This window comes from Lissotriton vulgaris, chromosome 8, assembly GCF_964263255.1.
Source record: "Lissotriton vulgaris chromosome 8, aLisVul1.2, whole genome shotgun sequence".
Lineage (NCBI taxonomy): Eukaryota > Metazoa > Chordata > Amphibia > Caudata > Salamandridae > Lissotriton > Lissotriton vulgaris.
This window is the reverse complement of record NC_141696.1, coordinates 1,529,068,012-1,529,081,105: the sequence shown is the minus strand read 5'-3', so window position 1 is coordinate 1,529,081,105 and position 13,094 is coordinate 1,529,068,012. Positions and strand designations below refer to the sequence as shown.

General features: G+C 38.3%; 2 non-coding genes across 2 annotated transcripts; both read left to right on the top strand.

The window, feature by feature from the left end:
- The first annotated feature begins 889 nt into the window (after positions 1-889).
- TRNAF-GAA (transfer RNA phenylalanine (anticodon GAA)) lies at positions 890-962 on the top strand. The gene has a single exon. It is a non-coding gene; the product is annotated as a tRNA-Phe (tRNA).
- Positions 963-2,637: 1,675 nt separating this feature from the next.
- Positions 2,638-2,710, top strand: TRNAF-GAA (transfer RNA phenylalanine (anticodon GAA)). Its single transcript has one exon. It is a non-coding gene; the product is annotated as a tRNA-Phe (tRNA).
- The last annotated feature ends 10,384 nt before the right edge of the window (positions 2,711-13,094 follow it).

The window sequence follows — 13,094 nt, the reverse complement described above, 5'->3', positions numbered from 1 at the left end:
GTAAAGTAAACTCTTGTCTGCATTACCTTCCACCTCCCCTTGAATACAGATGTCAGTAGTCAGATGACATTGCTTACCTACTCATGCCAAATATATCTGGGTAATATAGTGCTAGTCCATTCAGAGTTAAAAAAACAACTACCTAACCTGGGTCCCAAAACTGCTATTTGCCCATTGCACCAGTTAATTGCGGAATGATACAGGACTCCTTAAAACATATCTCTACCATATGAGGTTAAAAATCCAGGTCCTGCATCTATTTTGTTAAATGGTTTAAATTAAAGTATGAAGACCACAGCTATAAGCAGGCCGCAATAGCTCAGTTGGGAGAGCGTTAGACTGAAGATCTAAAGGTCCCTGGATCAATCCCGGGTTTCGGCACAGTTGAGAGGTTCCTTGCTTCTACCAAAATAGGTCTTGGAATCAGCTGTAGTACTTTTTTCTCTATCAACATTTTTGTCAACTGATCTACAAAATGATCAATTCAACATAGACTTTGCTTTCTGTCCTCCTTTTAAACTTTCTTCCACCTATCTTGCCTTCAGGTTTGACTATGAATGTTTCCCATTTCGTCCTTTTTTGTAAAGTAAACTCTTGTCTGCATCACATTCCACTTCCCCTTGAACACAGATGTCAGTAGTCAGATGACATTGCTTACCTACTCATGCCAAATATATCTAGGTAATATAGTGCTAGTCCATTCAGAGTTAAAAAAACGACTACCTAACCTGGATCCCAAAAATGCTATTTACCCATTGCACCAGTTAACTGGGGAATGATACAGGACTCCTTAAAACATATCTCTACCATATGAGGTTAAAAATCCAGGTCCTGCATCTATTTTGTTAAATGGTTCAAATTAAAGTATGAAGACCCCAGCTATCAGAACGCCGAAATAGCTCAGTTGGGAGAGCGTTAGACTGAAGATCTAAAGGTCCCTGGTTCAATCCCGGGTTTCGGCACAGTTGAGAGGTTCCTTGCTTCTAACAAAATAGGTCTTGTAATCAGCTGTAGTACTTTTTCTCTATTCATCAAATTTTTTCCAACTGATCTACAACACAATCAATTTAACATAGACTTTGCTTTATATTCTCCTTCTAAACGTGCTTCCACCTCTCTTACCTTCAGGTTTGACAATGAATATTTCCCATTTCATGCTTTTTTGTAAAGTAAACTCTTGTCTGCATTACCTTCCACTTCCCCTTGAACACAGATGTCAGTAGTCAGATGACATTGCTTACCTACTCATGCCAAATTTTATCTGGGTAATATAGTGCTAGTCCATTCAGAGTTAAAAAAACAACTACCTAACCTGGATCCCAAAAATGCTATTTACCCATTGCACCGGTTAACTGGGGAATGATACAGGACTCCTTAAAACATATCTCTACCATATGAGGTTAAAAATCCAGGTCCTGCATCTATTTTGATAAATGGTTCAAATTAAAGTATGAAGACCCCAGCTATCAGAAGGCCGAAATAGCTCAGTTGGGCGAGCGTTAGACTGAAGATCTAAAGGTCCCTGGTTCAATCCCGGGTTTCGGCACAGTTGAGAGGTTCCTTGCTTCTAACAAAATAGGTCTTGGGATCAGCTGTAGTTCTTTTTCTCTATTTATCAAATTCTTTCCAACTGATCTACAACACAATCAATTTAACATAGACTTTGCTTTATGTCCTCCTTCTAAACTTGCTTCCACCTCTCTTACCTTCAGGTTTGACAATGAATATTTCCCATTTCATGCTTTTTTGTAAAGTAAACTCTTGTCTGCATTACCTTCCACTTCCCCTTGAACACAGATGTCAGTAGTCAGATGACATTGCTTACCTACTCATGCCAAATATATCTGGGTAGTATAGTGCTAGTCCATTCAGAGTTAAAAAAACAACTACCTAACCTGGATCCCAAAAATCCTATTTGCCCATTGCACCAGTTAATTGCGGAATGATACAGGACTCCTTAAAACATATCTCTACCATATGAGGTTAAAAATCCAGGTCCTGCATCTATTTTGTTAAATGGTTCAAATTAAAGTATGAAGACCCCAGATATCAGAAGGCAGAAATAGCTCAGTTGGGAGAGCGTTAGACTGAAGATCTATAGGTCCCTGGTTTAATCCTGGGTTTCGGCACTGTTGAGAGGTTCCTTGCTTCTCACAAAATAAGTCTTGGAATCAGCTGTAGTACTTTTTTCTCTATGAACATTTTTATCAACTGATCCACAAAATGATCAATTCAACATAGACTTTGCTTTCTGTCCTCCTTTTAAACTTTCTTCCACCTATCTTGCCTTCAGGTTTGACTATTAATGTTTCCTATTTCGTCCTTTTTTGTAAAGTAAACTCTTGTCTGCATTACATTCCACTTCCCCTTGAACACAGATGTCAGTAGTCAGATGACATTGCTTACCTACTCATGCCAAATATATCTGGGTAATATAATGCTAGTCCATTCAGAGTTAAAAAAACAACTACCTCGTCTGGATCCCAAAAATGCTATTTACCCATTGCACCAGTTAACTGGGGAATGATACAGGACTCCTTAAAACATATCTCTACCATATGAGGTTAAAAATCCAGGTCCTGCATCTATTTTGTTAAATGGTTCAAATTAAAGTATGAAGACCCCAGCTATCAGAAGGCCGAAATAGCTCAGTTGGGAGAGCGTTAGACTGAAGATCTAAAGGTCCCTGGTTCAATCCCGGGTTTCGGCACAGTTGAGAGGTTTCTTGCTTCTAACAAAATAGGTCTTGGAATCAGCAGTAGTACTTTTTCTCCATTCATCAAATTTTTTCCAACTGATCTACAACACAATCAATTTAACATAGACTTTGCTTTATATCCTCCTTCTAAACTTGCTTCCACCTCTCTTACCTTCAGGTTTGACAATGAATATTTCCCATTTCATGCTTTTTTGTAAAGTAAACTCTTGTCTGCATTACCTTCCACTTCCCCTTGAACACAGATGTCAGTAGTCAGATGACATTGCTTACCTACTCATGCCAAATATATCTGGGTAATATAGTGCTAGTCCATTCAGAGTTAAAAAAACAACTACCTAACCTGGATCCCAAAAATGCTATTTACCCATTGCACCAGTTAATTGCGGAATGATACAGGACTCCTTAAAACATATCTCACCATATGAGGTTAAAAATCCAGGTCCTGCATCTATTTTGTTAAATGGTTTAAATTAAAGTGTGAAGACCACATCTATAAGCAGGCCGAAATAGCTAAGTTGGGAGAGCGTTAGACTGAAGATCTAAAGGTCCCTGGTTCAATCCCGGGTTTCGGCACAGTTGAGAGGTTCCTTCCTTCTAACAAAATAGGTCTTGGAATCAGCTGTAGTACTTTTTTCTCTATCAACATTTTTTTCAACTGATCTACAAAATGATCAATTCAACATAGACTTTGCTTTCTGTCCTCCTTTTAAACTTTCTTCCACCTATCTTGCCTTCAGGTTTGACTATGAATGTTTTCCATTTCGTCCTTTTTTGTAAAGTAAACTCTTGTCTGCATCACATTCCACTTCCCCTTGAACACAGATGTCAGTAGTCAGATGACATTGCTTACCTACTCATGCCAAATATATCTGGGTAATATAGTGCTAGTCCATTCAGAGTTAAAAAAACAACTACCTAACCTGGATCCCAAAAATGCTATTTACCCATTGCACCAGTTAACTGGGGAATGATACAGGACTCCTTAAAACATATCTCTACCATATGAGGTTAAAAATCCAGGTCCTGCATCTATTTTGTTAAATGGTTCAAATTAAAGTATGAAGACCCCAGCTATCAGAAGGCCGAAATAGCTCAGTTGGGAGAGTGTTAGACTGAAGATCTAAAGGTCCCTGGTTCAATCCCGGGTTTCGGCACAGTTGAGAGGTTCCTTGCTTCTAACAAAATAGGTCTTGGGATCAGCTGTAGTTCTTTTTCTCTATTCATCACATTTTTTCCAACTGATCTACAACACAATCAATTTAACATAGACTTTGCTTTATGTCCTCCTTCTAAACTTGCTTCCACCTCTCTTACCTTCAGGGTTGACAATGAATATTTCCCATTTCATGCTTTTTTGTAAAGTAAACTCTTGTCTGCATTACCTTCCACTTCCCCTTGAACACAGATGTCAGTAGTCAGATGACATTGCTTACCTACTCATGCCAAATATATCTGGGTAATATAGTGCTAGTCCATTCAGAGTTAAAAAAACAACTACCTAACCTGGATCCAAAAAATGCTATTTACCCATTGCACCAGTTAATTGCGGAATGATACAGGACCCCTTAAAACATATCTCTACCATATGAGGTTAAAAATCCAGGTCCTGCATCTATTTTGTTAAATGGTTTAAATTAAAGTATGAAGACCACAGCTATAAGCAGGCTGAAATAGCTCAGTTGGGAGAACGTTAGACTGAAGATCTAAAGGTCCCTGGTTCAATCCCGAGTTTCGGCACAGTTGAGAGGTTCCTTGCTTCTAACAAAATAGGTCTTGGAATCAGCTGTAGTACTTTTTCTCTATTCATCAAATCTTTTCCAACTGATCTACAACACAATCAATTTAACATAGACTTTGCTTTATGTCCTCCTTCTAAACTTGCTTCCACCTCTCTTACCTTCAGGTTTGACAATGAATATTTCCCATTTCATGCTTTTTTGTAAAGTAAACTCTTGTCTGCATTACCTTCCACTTCCCCTTGAACACAGATGTCAGTAGTCAGATGACATTGCTTACCTACTCATGCCAAATATATCTGGGTAATATAGTGCTAGTCCATTCAGAGTTAAAAAAACAACTACCTAACCTGGATCCCAAAAATGCTATTTGCCCATTGCACCAGTTAATTGCGGAATGATACAGGACTCCTTAAAACATATCTCTACCATATGAGGTTAAAAATCCAGGTCCTGCATCTATTTTGTTAAATGGTTTAAATTAAAGTATGAAGACCACAGCTATAAGCAGGCCGAAAAAGCTAAGTTGGGAGAGCGTTAGACTGAAGATCTAAAGGTCCCTGGTTCAATCCCGGGTTTCGGCACAGTTGAGAGGTTCCTTGCTTCTAACAAAATAGGTCTTGGAATCAGCTGTAGTACTTTTTTGTCTATCAACATTTTTATCAACTGATCTACAAAATGATCAATTCAACATAGACTTTGCTTTCTGTCCTCCTTTTAAACTTTCTTCCACCTATCTTGCCTTCAGGTTTGACTATGAATGTTTCCCATTTCGTCCTTTTTTGTAAAGTAAACTCTTGTCTGCATCACATTCCACTTCCCCTTGAACACAGATGTCAGTAGTCAGATGACATTGCTTACCTACTCATGCCAAATATATCTGGGTAATATGGTGCTAGTCCATTCAGAGTTAAAAAAACAACTACCTAACCTGGATCCCAAAAATGCTATTTACCCATTGCACCAGTTAACTGCGGAATGATACAGGACTCCTTAAAACATATCTCTACCATATGAGGTTAAAAATCCAGGTCCTGCATCTATTTTGTTAAATGGTTCAAATTAAAGTATGAAGACCCCAGCTATCAGAAGGCCGAAATAGCTCAGTTGGGAGAGCGTTAGACTGAAGATCTAAAGGTCCCTGGTTCAATCCTGGGTTTGGGCACAGTTGAGAGGTTCCTTGCTTCTAACAAAATAGGTCTTGGAATCAGCTGTAGTACTTTTTCTCTATTCATCAAATTTTTTCCAACTGATCTACAACACAATCAATTTAACATAGACTTTGCTTTATGTCCTCCTTCTAAACTTGCTTCCACCTCTCTTACCTTCAGGTTTGACAATGAATATTTCCCATTTCATGCTTTTTTGTAAAGTAAACTCTTGTCTGCATTACCTTCCACTTCCCCTTGAACACAGATGTCAGTAGTCAGATGACATTGCTTACCTACTCATGCCAAATATATCTGGGTAATATAGTGCTAGTCCATTCAGAGTTAAAAAAACAACTACCTAACCTGGATCCACAAAATGCTATTTACCCATTGCACCAGTTAATTGCAGAATGATACAGGACTCCTTAAAACATATCTCTACCATATGAGGTTAAAAATCCAGGTCCTGCATCTATTTTGTTAAATGGTTTAAATTAAAGTATGAAGACCACAGCTATAAGCAGGCCGAAATAGCTCAGTTGGGAGAGCGTTAGACTGAAGATCTAAAGGTCCCTGTTTCAATCCCGGGTTTCGGCACAGTTGAGAGGTTCCTTGCTTCTAACAAAATAGGTCTTGGAATCAGCTGTAGTACTTTTTTCTCTATCAACATTTTTATCGAACTGATCTACAAAATGATCAATTCAACATAGACTTTGCTTTCTGTCCTCCTTTTAAACTTTCTTCCACCTATCTTGCCTTCAGGTTTGACTATGAATGTTTCCCATTTCGTCCTTTTTTGTAAAGTAAACTCTTGTCTGCATCACATTCCACTTCCCCTTGAACACAGATGTCAGTAGTCAGATGACATTGCTTACCTACTCATGCCAAATATATCTGGGTAATATAGTGCTAAGAAATTCAGAGTTAAAAAAACAACTACCTAACCTGGATCCCAAAAATGCTATTTACCCATTGCACCAGTTAACTGGGGAATGATACAGGACTCCTTAAAACATATCACTACCATATGAGGTTAAAAATCCAGGTCATGCATCTATTTTGTTAAATGGTTCAAATTAAAGTATGAAGACCACAGATATCAGCAGGCCGGAATAGCTCAGTTGGGAGAGTGTTCGACTGAAGATCTAAAGGTCCCTGGTTCAATCCCGGGTTTCGGCACTGTTGAGAGGTTCTTTGCTTCTAACAAAATAGGTCTTAGAATCAGCTGTTGTCCTTTTTCTGTATTCATCAATTTTTTTCTAACTGATCTACAACACAATCAATTTAACATAGACTTTGCTTTCTGTCCTCCTTCTAGACTTGCTTCCAACTCTCTTGCCTTCAGGTTTGACTATGAATGTTTCCCATGTCATGCTTTTTTGTAAAGTAAACTCTGGTCTGCATTACCTTCCACTTCCCCTTGAACACAGATGTCAGTGGTCAGATGACATTGCTTACCTACTCAGGCAAAATACGTCTGGGTAATATAGTGCTAGTCCATACGGAGGTAAAAATAAAATGACCTAACCTGGATCCCAAAAATAGTATTTACCCATTGCCCCAGTTAACTGCTGAATGATACAGGACTCCTTAAAACATATCTCTAACCTATAAGGTCAAATATCCAGGTCATGCATCTATTTTGTTAAATGGTTCAAATCAAAGTATGTAGACTACAGCTAGCAGGAGGCAGAAATAGCTCAGTTGGGAGACCGTTAGACTGAAGATCTAAAGGTCCCTGGTTTAATCCCGGGTTTCGGCACTGTTGAGAGGTTCCTTGCTTCTCACAAAATAAGTCTTGGAATCAGCTGTAGTACTTTTTTCTCTATCAACATTTTTATCAACTGATCCACAAAATGATCAATTCAACATAGACTTTGCTTTCTGTCCTCCTTTTAAACTTTCTTCCACCTATCTTACCTTCAGGTTTGACAATTAATATTTCCCATTTCATGCTTTTTTGTAAAGTAAACTCTTGTCTGCATTACCTTCCACTTCCCCTTGAACACAGATGTCAGTAGTCAGATGACATTGCTTACCTACTCATGCCAAATATATCTGGGTAATATAGTGCTAGTCCATTCAGAGTTAAAAAAACAACTACCTAACCTGGATCCCCAAAATGCTATTTACCCATTGCACCAGTTAATTGCAGAATGATACAGGACTCCTTAAAACATATCTCTACCATATGAGGTTAAAAATCCAGGTCCTGCATCTATTTTGTTAAATGGTTTAAATTAAAGTATGAAGACCACAGCTATAAGCAGGCTGAAATAGCTCAGTTGGGAGAGCGTTAGACTGAAGATCTGAAGGTCCCTGTTTCAATCCCGGGTTTCGGCACAGTTGAGAGGTTCCTTGCTTCTAACAAAATAGGTCTTGGAATCAGCTGTAGTACTTTTTTCTCTATCAACATTTTTATCAACTGATCTACAAAATGATCAATTCAAGATAGACTTTGCTTTCTGTCCTCCTTTTAAACTTTCTTCCACCTATCTTGCCTTCAGGTTTGACTATGAATGTTTCCCATTTCGTCCTTTTTTGTAAAGTAAACTCTTGTCTGCATCACATTCCACTTCCGCTTGAACACAGATGTCAGTAGTCAGATGACATTGCTTACCTACTCATGCCAAATATATCTGGGTCATATAGTTCTAGTCCATTCAGAGTTAAAAAAACAACTACCTAACCTGGATCCCAAAAATGCTATTTACCCATTGCACCAGTTAACTGGGGAATGATACAGGACTCCTTAAAACATATCTCTACCATATGAGGTTAAAAATCCAGGTCCTGCATCTATTTTGTTAAATGGTTCAAATTAAAGTATGAAGACCCCAGATATCAGAAGGCAGAAATAGCTCAGTTGGGAGAGCCTTAGACTGAAGATCTAAAGGTCCCTGGTTCAATCCCGGGTTTCAGCACAGTTGAGAGGTTCCTTGCTTCTAACAAAATAGGTCTTGGAATCAGCTGTAGTACTTTTTCTCTATTCATCAAATTGTTTCCAACTGATCTACAACATAATCAATTTAACATAGACTTTGCTTTATGTCCTCCTTCTAAACTTGCTTCCACCTCTCTTACCTTCAGGTTTGACAATGAATATTTCCCATTTCATGCTTTTTTGTAAAGTAAACTCTTGTCTGCATTACCTTCCACTTCCCCTTGAACACAGATGTCAGTAGTCAGATGACATTGCTTACCTACTCATGCCAAATATATCTGGGTAATATAGTGCTAGTCCATTCAGAGTTAAAAAAACAACTACCTAACCTGGATCCCAAAAATGCTATTTACCCATTGCACCAGTTAACTGGGGAATGATACAGGACTCCTTAAAACATATCTCTACCATATGAGGTTAAAAATCCAGGTCCTGCATCTATTTTGTTAAATGGTTCAAATTAAAGTATGAAGACCCCAGCTATCAGAAGGCCGAAATAGCTCAGTTGGGAGAGTGTTAGACTGAAGATCTAAAGGTCCCTGGTTCAATCCCGGGTTTCGGCACAGTTGAGAGGTTCCTTGCTTCTAACAAAATAGGTCTTGGGATCAGCTGTAGTTCTTTTTCTCTATTCATCACATTTTTTTCCAACTGATCTACAACACAATCAATTTAACATAGACTTTGCTTTATGTCCTCCTTCTAAACTTGCTTCCACCTCTCTTACCTTCAGGGTTGACAATGAATATTTCCCATTTCATGCTTTTTTGTAAAGTAAACTCTTGTCTGCATTACCTTCCACTTCCCCTTGAACACAGATGTCAGTAGTCAGATGACATTGCTTACCTACTCATGCCAAATATATCTGGGTAATATAGTGCTAGTCCATTCAGAGTTAAAAAAACAACTACCTAACCTGGATCCAAAAAATGCTATTTACCCATTGCACCAGTTAATTGCGGAATGATACAGGACCCCTTAAAACATATCTCTACCATATGAGGTTAAAAATCCAGGTCCTGCATCTATTTTGTTAAATGGTTTAAATTAAAGTATGAAGACCACAGCTATAAGCAGGCTGAAATAGCTCAGTTGGGAGAACGTTAGACTGAAGATCTAAAGGTCCCTGGTTCAATCCCGAGTTTCGGCACAGTTGAGAGGTTCCTTGCTTCTAACAAAATAGGTCTTGGAATCAGCTGTAGTACTTTTTCTCTATTCATCAAATCTTTTCCAACTGATCTACAACACAATCAATTTAACATAGACTTTGCTTTATGTCCTCCTTCTAAACTTGCTTCCACCTCTCTTACCTTCAGGTTTGACTATGAATATTTCCCATTTCATGCTTTTTTGTAAAGTAAACTCTTGTCTGCATTACCTTCCACTTCCCCTTGAACACAGATGTCAGTAGTCAGATGACATTGCTTACCTACTCATGCCAAATATATCTGGGTAATATAGTGCTAGTCAATTCAGAGTTAAAAAAACAACTACCTAACCTGGATCCCAAAAATGCTATTTGCCCATTGCACCAGTTAATTGCGGAATGGTACATGACTCCTTAAAACATATATCTACCATATGAGGTTAAAAATCCAGGTCCTGCATCTATTTTGTTAAATGGTTTAAATTAAAGTATGAAGACTACAGCTAGCAGGAGGCAGAAATAGCTCAGTTGGGAGAGCGTTAGACTGAAGATCTAAAGGTCCCTGGTTTAATCCCGGGTTTCGGCACTGTTGAGAGGTTCCTTCCTTCTCACAAAATACGTCTTGGAATCAGCTGTAGTACTTTTTTCTCTATCAACATTTTTATCAACTGATCCACAAAATGATCAATTCAACATAGACTTTGCTTTCTGTCCTCCTTTTAAACTTTCTTCCACCTATCTTTCCTTCAGGTTTGACTATGAATGTTTCCCATTTTGTCCTTTTTTGTAAAGTAAACTCTTGTCTGCATCACATTCCACTTCCCCTTGAACACAGATGTCAGTAGTCAGATGACATTGCTTACCTACTCATGCCAAATATATCTGGGTAATATAATGCTAGTCCATTCAGAGTTAAAAAAACAACTACCTAACCTGGATCCCAAAAATGCTATTTACCCATTGCACCAGTTAACTGGGGAATGATACAGGACTCCTTAAAACATATCTCTACCATAGGAGGTTAAAAATCCAGGTCCTGCATCTATTTTGTTAAATGGTTCAAATTAAAGTATGAAGACCCCAGCTATCAGAAGGCCAAAATAGCTCAGTTGGGAGAGCGTTAGACTGAAGATCTAAAGGTCCCTGGTTCAATCCCGGGTTTCGGCACAGTTGAGAGGATCCTTGCTTCTAACAAAATAGGTCTTGGAATCAGCTGTAGTACTTTTTCTCTATTCATCAAATTTTTTCCAACTGATCTACAACACAATCAATTTAACATAGACTTTGCTTTATGTCCTCCTTCTAAACTTGCTTCCACCTCTCTTACCTTCAGGTTTGACAATGAATATTTCCCATTTCATGCTTTTTTGTAAAGTAAACTCTTGTCTGCATTACCTTCCACCTCCCCTTGAATACAGATGTCAGTAGTCAGATGACACTGCTTACCTACTCATGCCAAATATATCTGGGTAATATAGTGCTAGTCCATTCAGAGTTAAAAAAACAACTACCTAACCTGGATCCCAAAACTGCTATTTGCCCATTGCACCAGTTAATTGCGGAATGATATAGGACTCCTTAAAACATATCTCTACCATATGAGGTTAAAAATCCAGGTCCTGCATCTATTTTGTTAAATGGTTTAAATTAAAGTATGAAGACCACAGCTACAAGCAGGCCGCAATAGCTCAGTTGGGAGAGCGATAGACTGAAGATCTAAAGGTCCCTGGTTCAATCCCGGGTTTCGGCACAGCTGAGAGGTTCCTTGCTTCTAACAAAATAGGTCTTGGAATCAGCTGTAGTACTTTTTTCTCTATCAACATTTTTATCAACTGATCTACAAAATGATCAATTCAACATAGACTTTGCTTTCTGTCCTCCTTTTAAACTTTCTTCCACCTATCTTGCCTTCAGGTTTGACAATGAATGTTTCCCATTTCGTCCTTTTTTGTAAAGTAAACTCTTGTCTGCATCACATTCCACTTCCCCTTGAACACAGATGTCAGTAGTCAGATGACATTGCTTACCTACTCATGCCAAATATATCTAGGTAATATAGTGCTAGTCCATTCAGAGTTAAAAAAACAACTACCTAACCTGGATCCCAAAAATGCTATTTACCCATTGCACCAGTTAACTGGGGAATGATACAGGACTCCTTAAAACATATCTCTACCATATGAGGTTAAAAATCCAGGTCCTGCATCTATTTTGTTAAATGGTTCAAATTAAAGTATGAAGACCCCAGCTATCAGAAGGCCGAAATAGCTCAGTTGGGAGAGCGTTAGACTGAAGATCTAAAGGTCCCTTGTTCAATCCCGGGTTTCGGCACAGTTGAGAGGTTCCTTGCTTCTAGCAAAATAGGTCTTGGAATCAGCTGTAGTACTTTTTCTCTATTCATCAAATTTTTTCCAACTGATCTACAACACAATCAATTTAACATAGACTTTGCTTTATATCCTCCTTCTAAACTTGCTTCCACCTCTCTTACCTTCAGGTTTGACAATGAATATTTCCCATTTCATGCTTTTTTGTAAAGTAAACTCTTGTCTGCATTACCTTCCACTTCCCCTTGAACACAGATGTCAGTAGTCAGATGACATTGCTTACCTACTCATGCCAAATATATCTGGGTGATATAGTGCTAGTCCATTCAGAGTTAAAAAAACAACTACCTAACCTGGATCCCAAAAATGCTATTTACCCATTGCACCAGTTAATTGCGGAATAATACAGGACTCCTTAAAACATATCTCACCATATGAGGTTAAAAATCCAGGTCCTGCATCTATTTTGTTAAATGGTTTAAATTAAAGTATGAAGACCACAGCTATAAGCAGGCCGAAATAGCTAAGTTGGGAGAGCGTTAGACTGAAGATCTAAAGGTCCCTGGTTCAATCCCGGGTTTCGGCACAGTTGAGAGGTTCCTTGCTTCTAACAAAATAGGTCTTGGAATCAGCTGTAGTACTTTTTTCTCTATCAACATTTTTATCAACTGATCCACAAAATGATCAATTCAACATAGACTTTGCTTTCTGTCCTCCTTTTAAACTTTCTTCCACCTATCTTGCCTTCAGGTTTGACAATGAATGTTTCCCATTTCGTCCTTTTTTGTAAAGTAAACTCTTGTCTGCATCACATTCCACTTCCCCTTGAACACAGATGTCAGTAGTAAGATGACATTGCTTACCTACTCATGCCAAATATATCTGGGTAATATAGTGCTAGTCCATTCAGAGTTAAAAAAACAACTACCTAACCTGGATCCCAAAAATGCTATTTACCCATTGCACCAGTTAACTGGGGAATGATACAGGACTCCTTAAAACATATCTCTACCATATGAGGTTAAAAATCCAGGTCCTGCATCTATTTTGTTAAATGGTTCAAATTAAAGTAT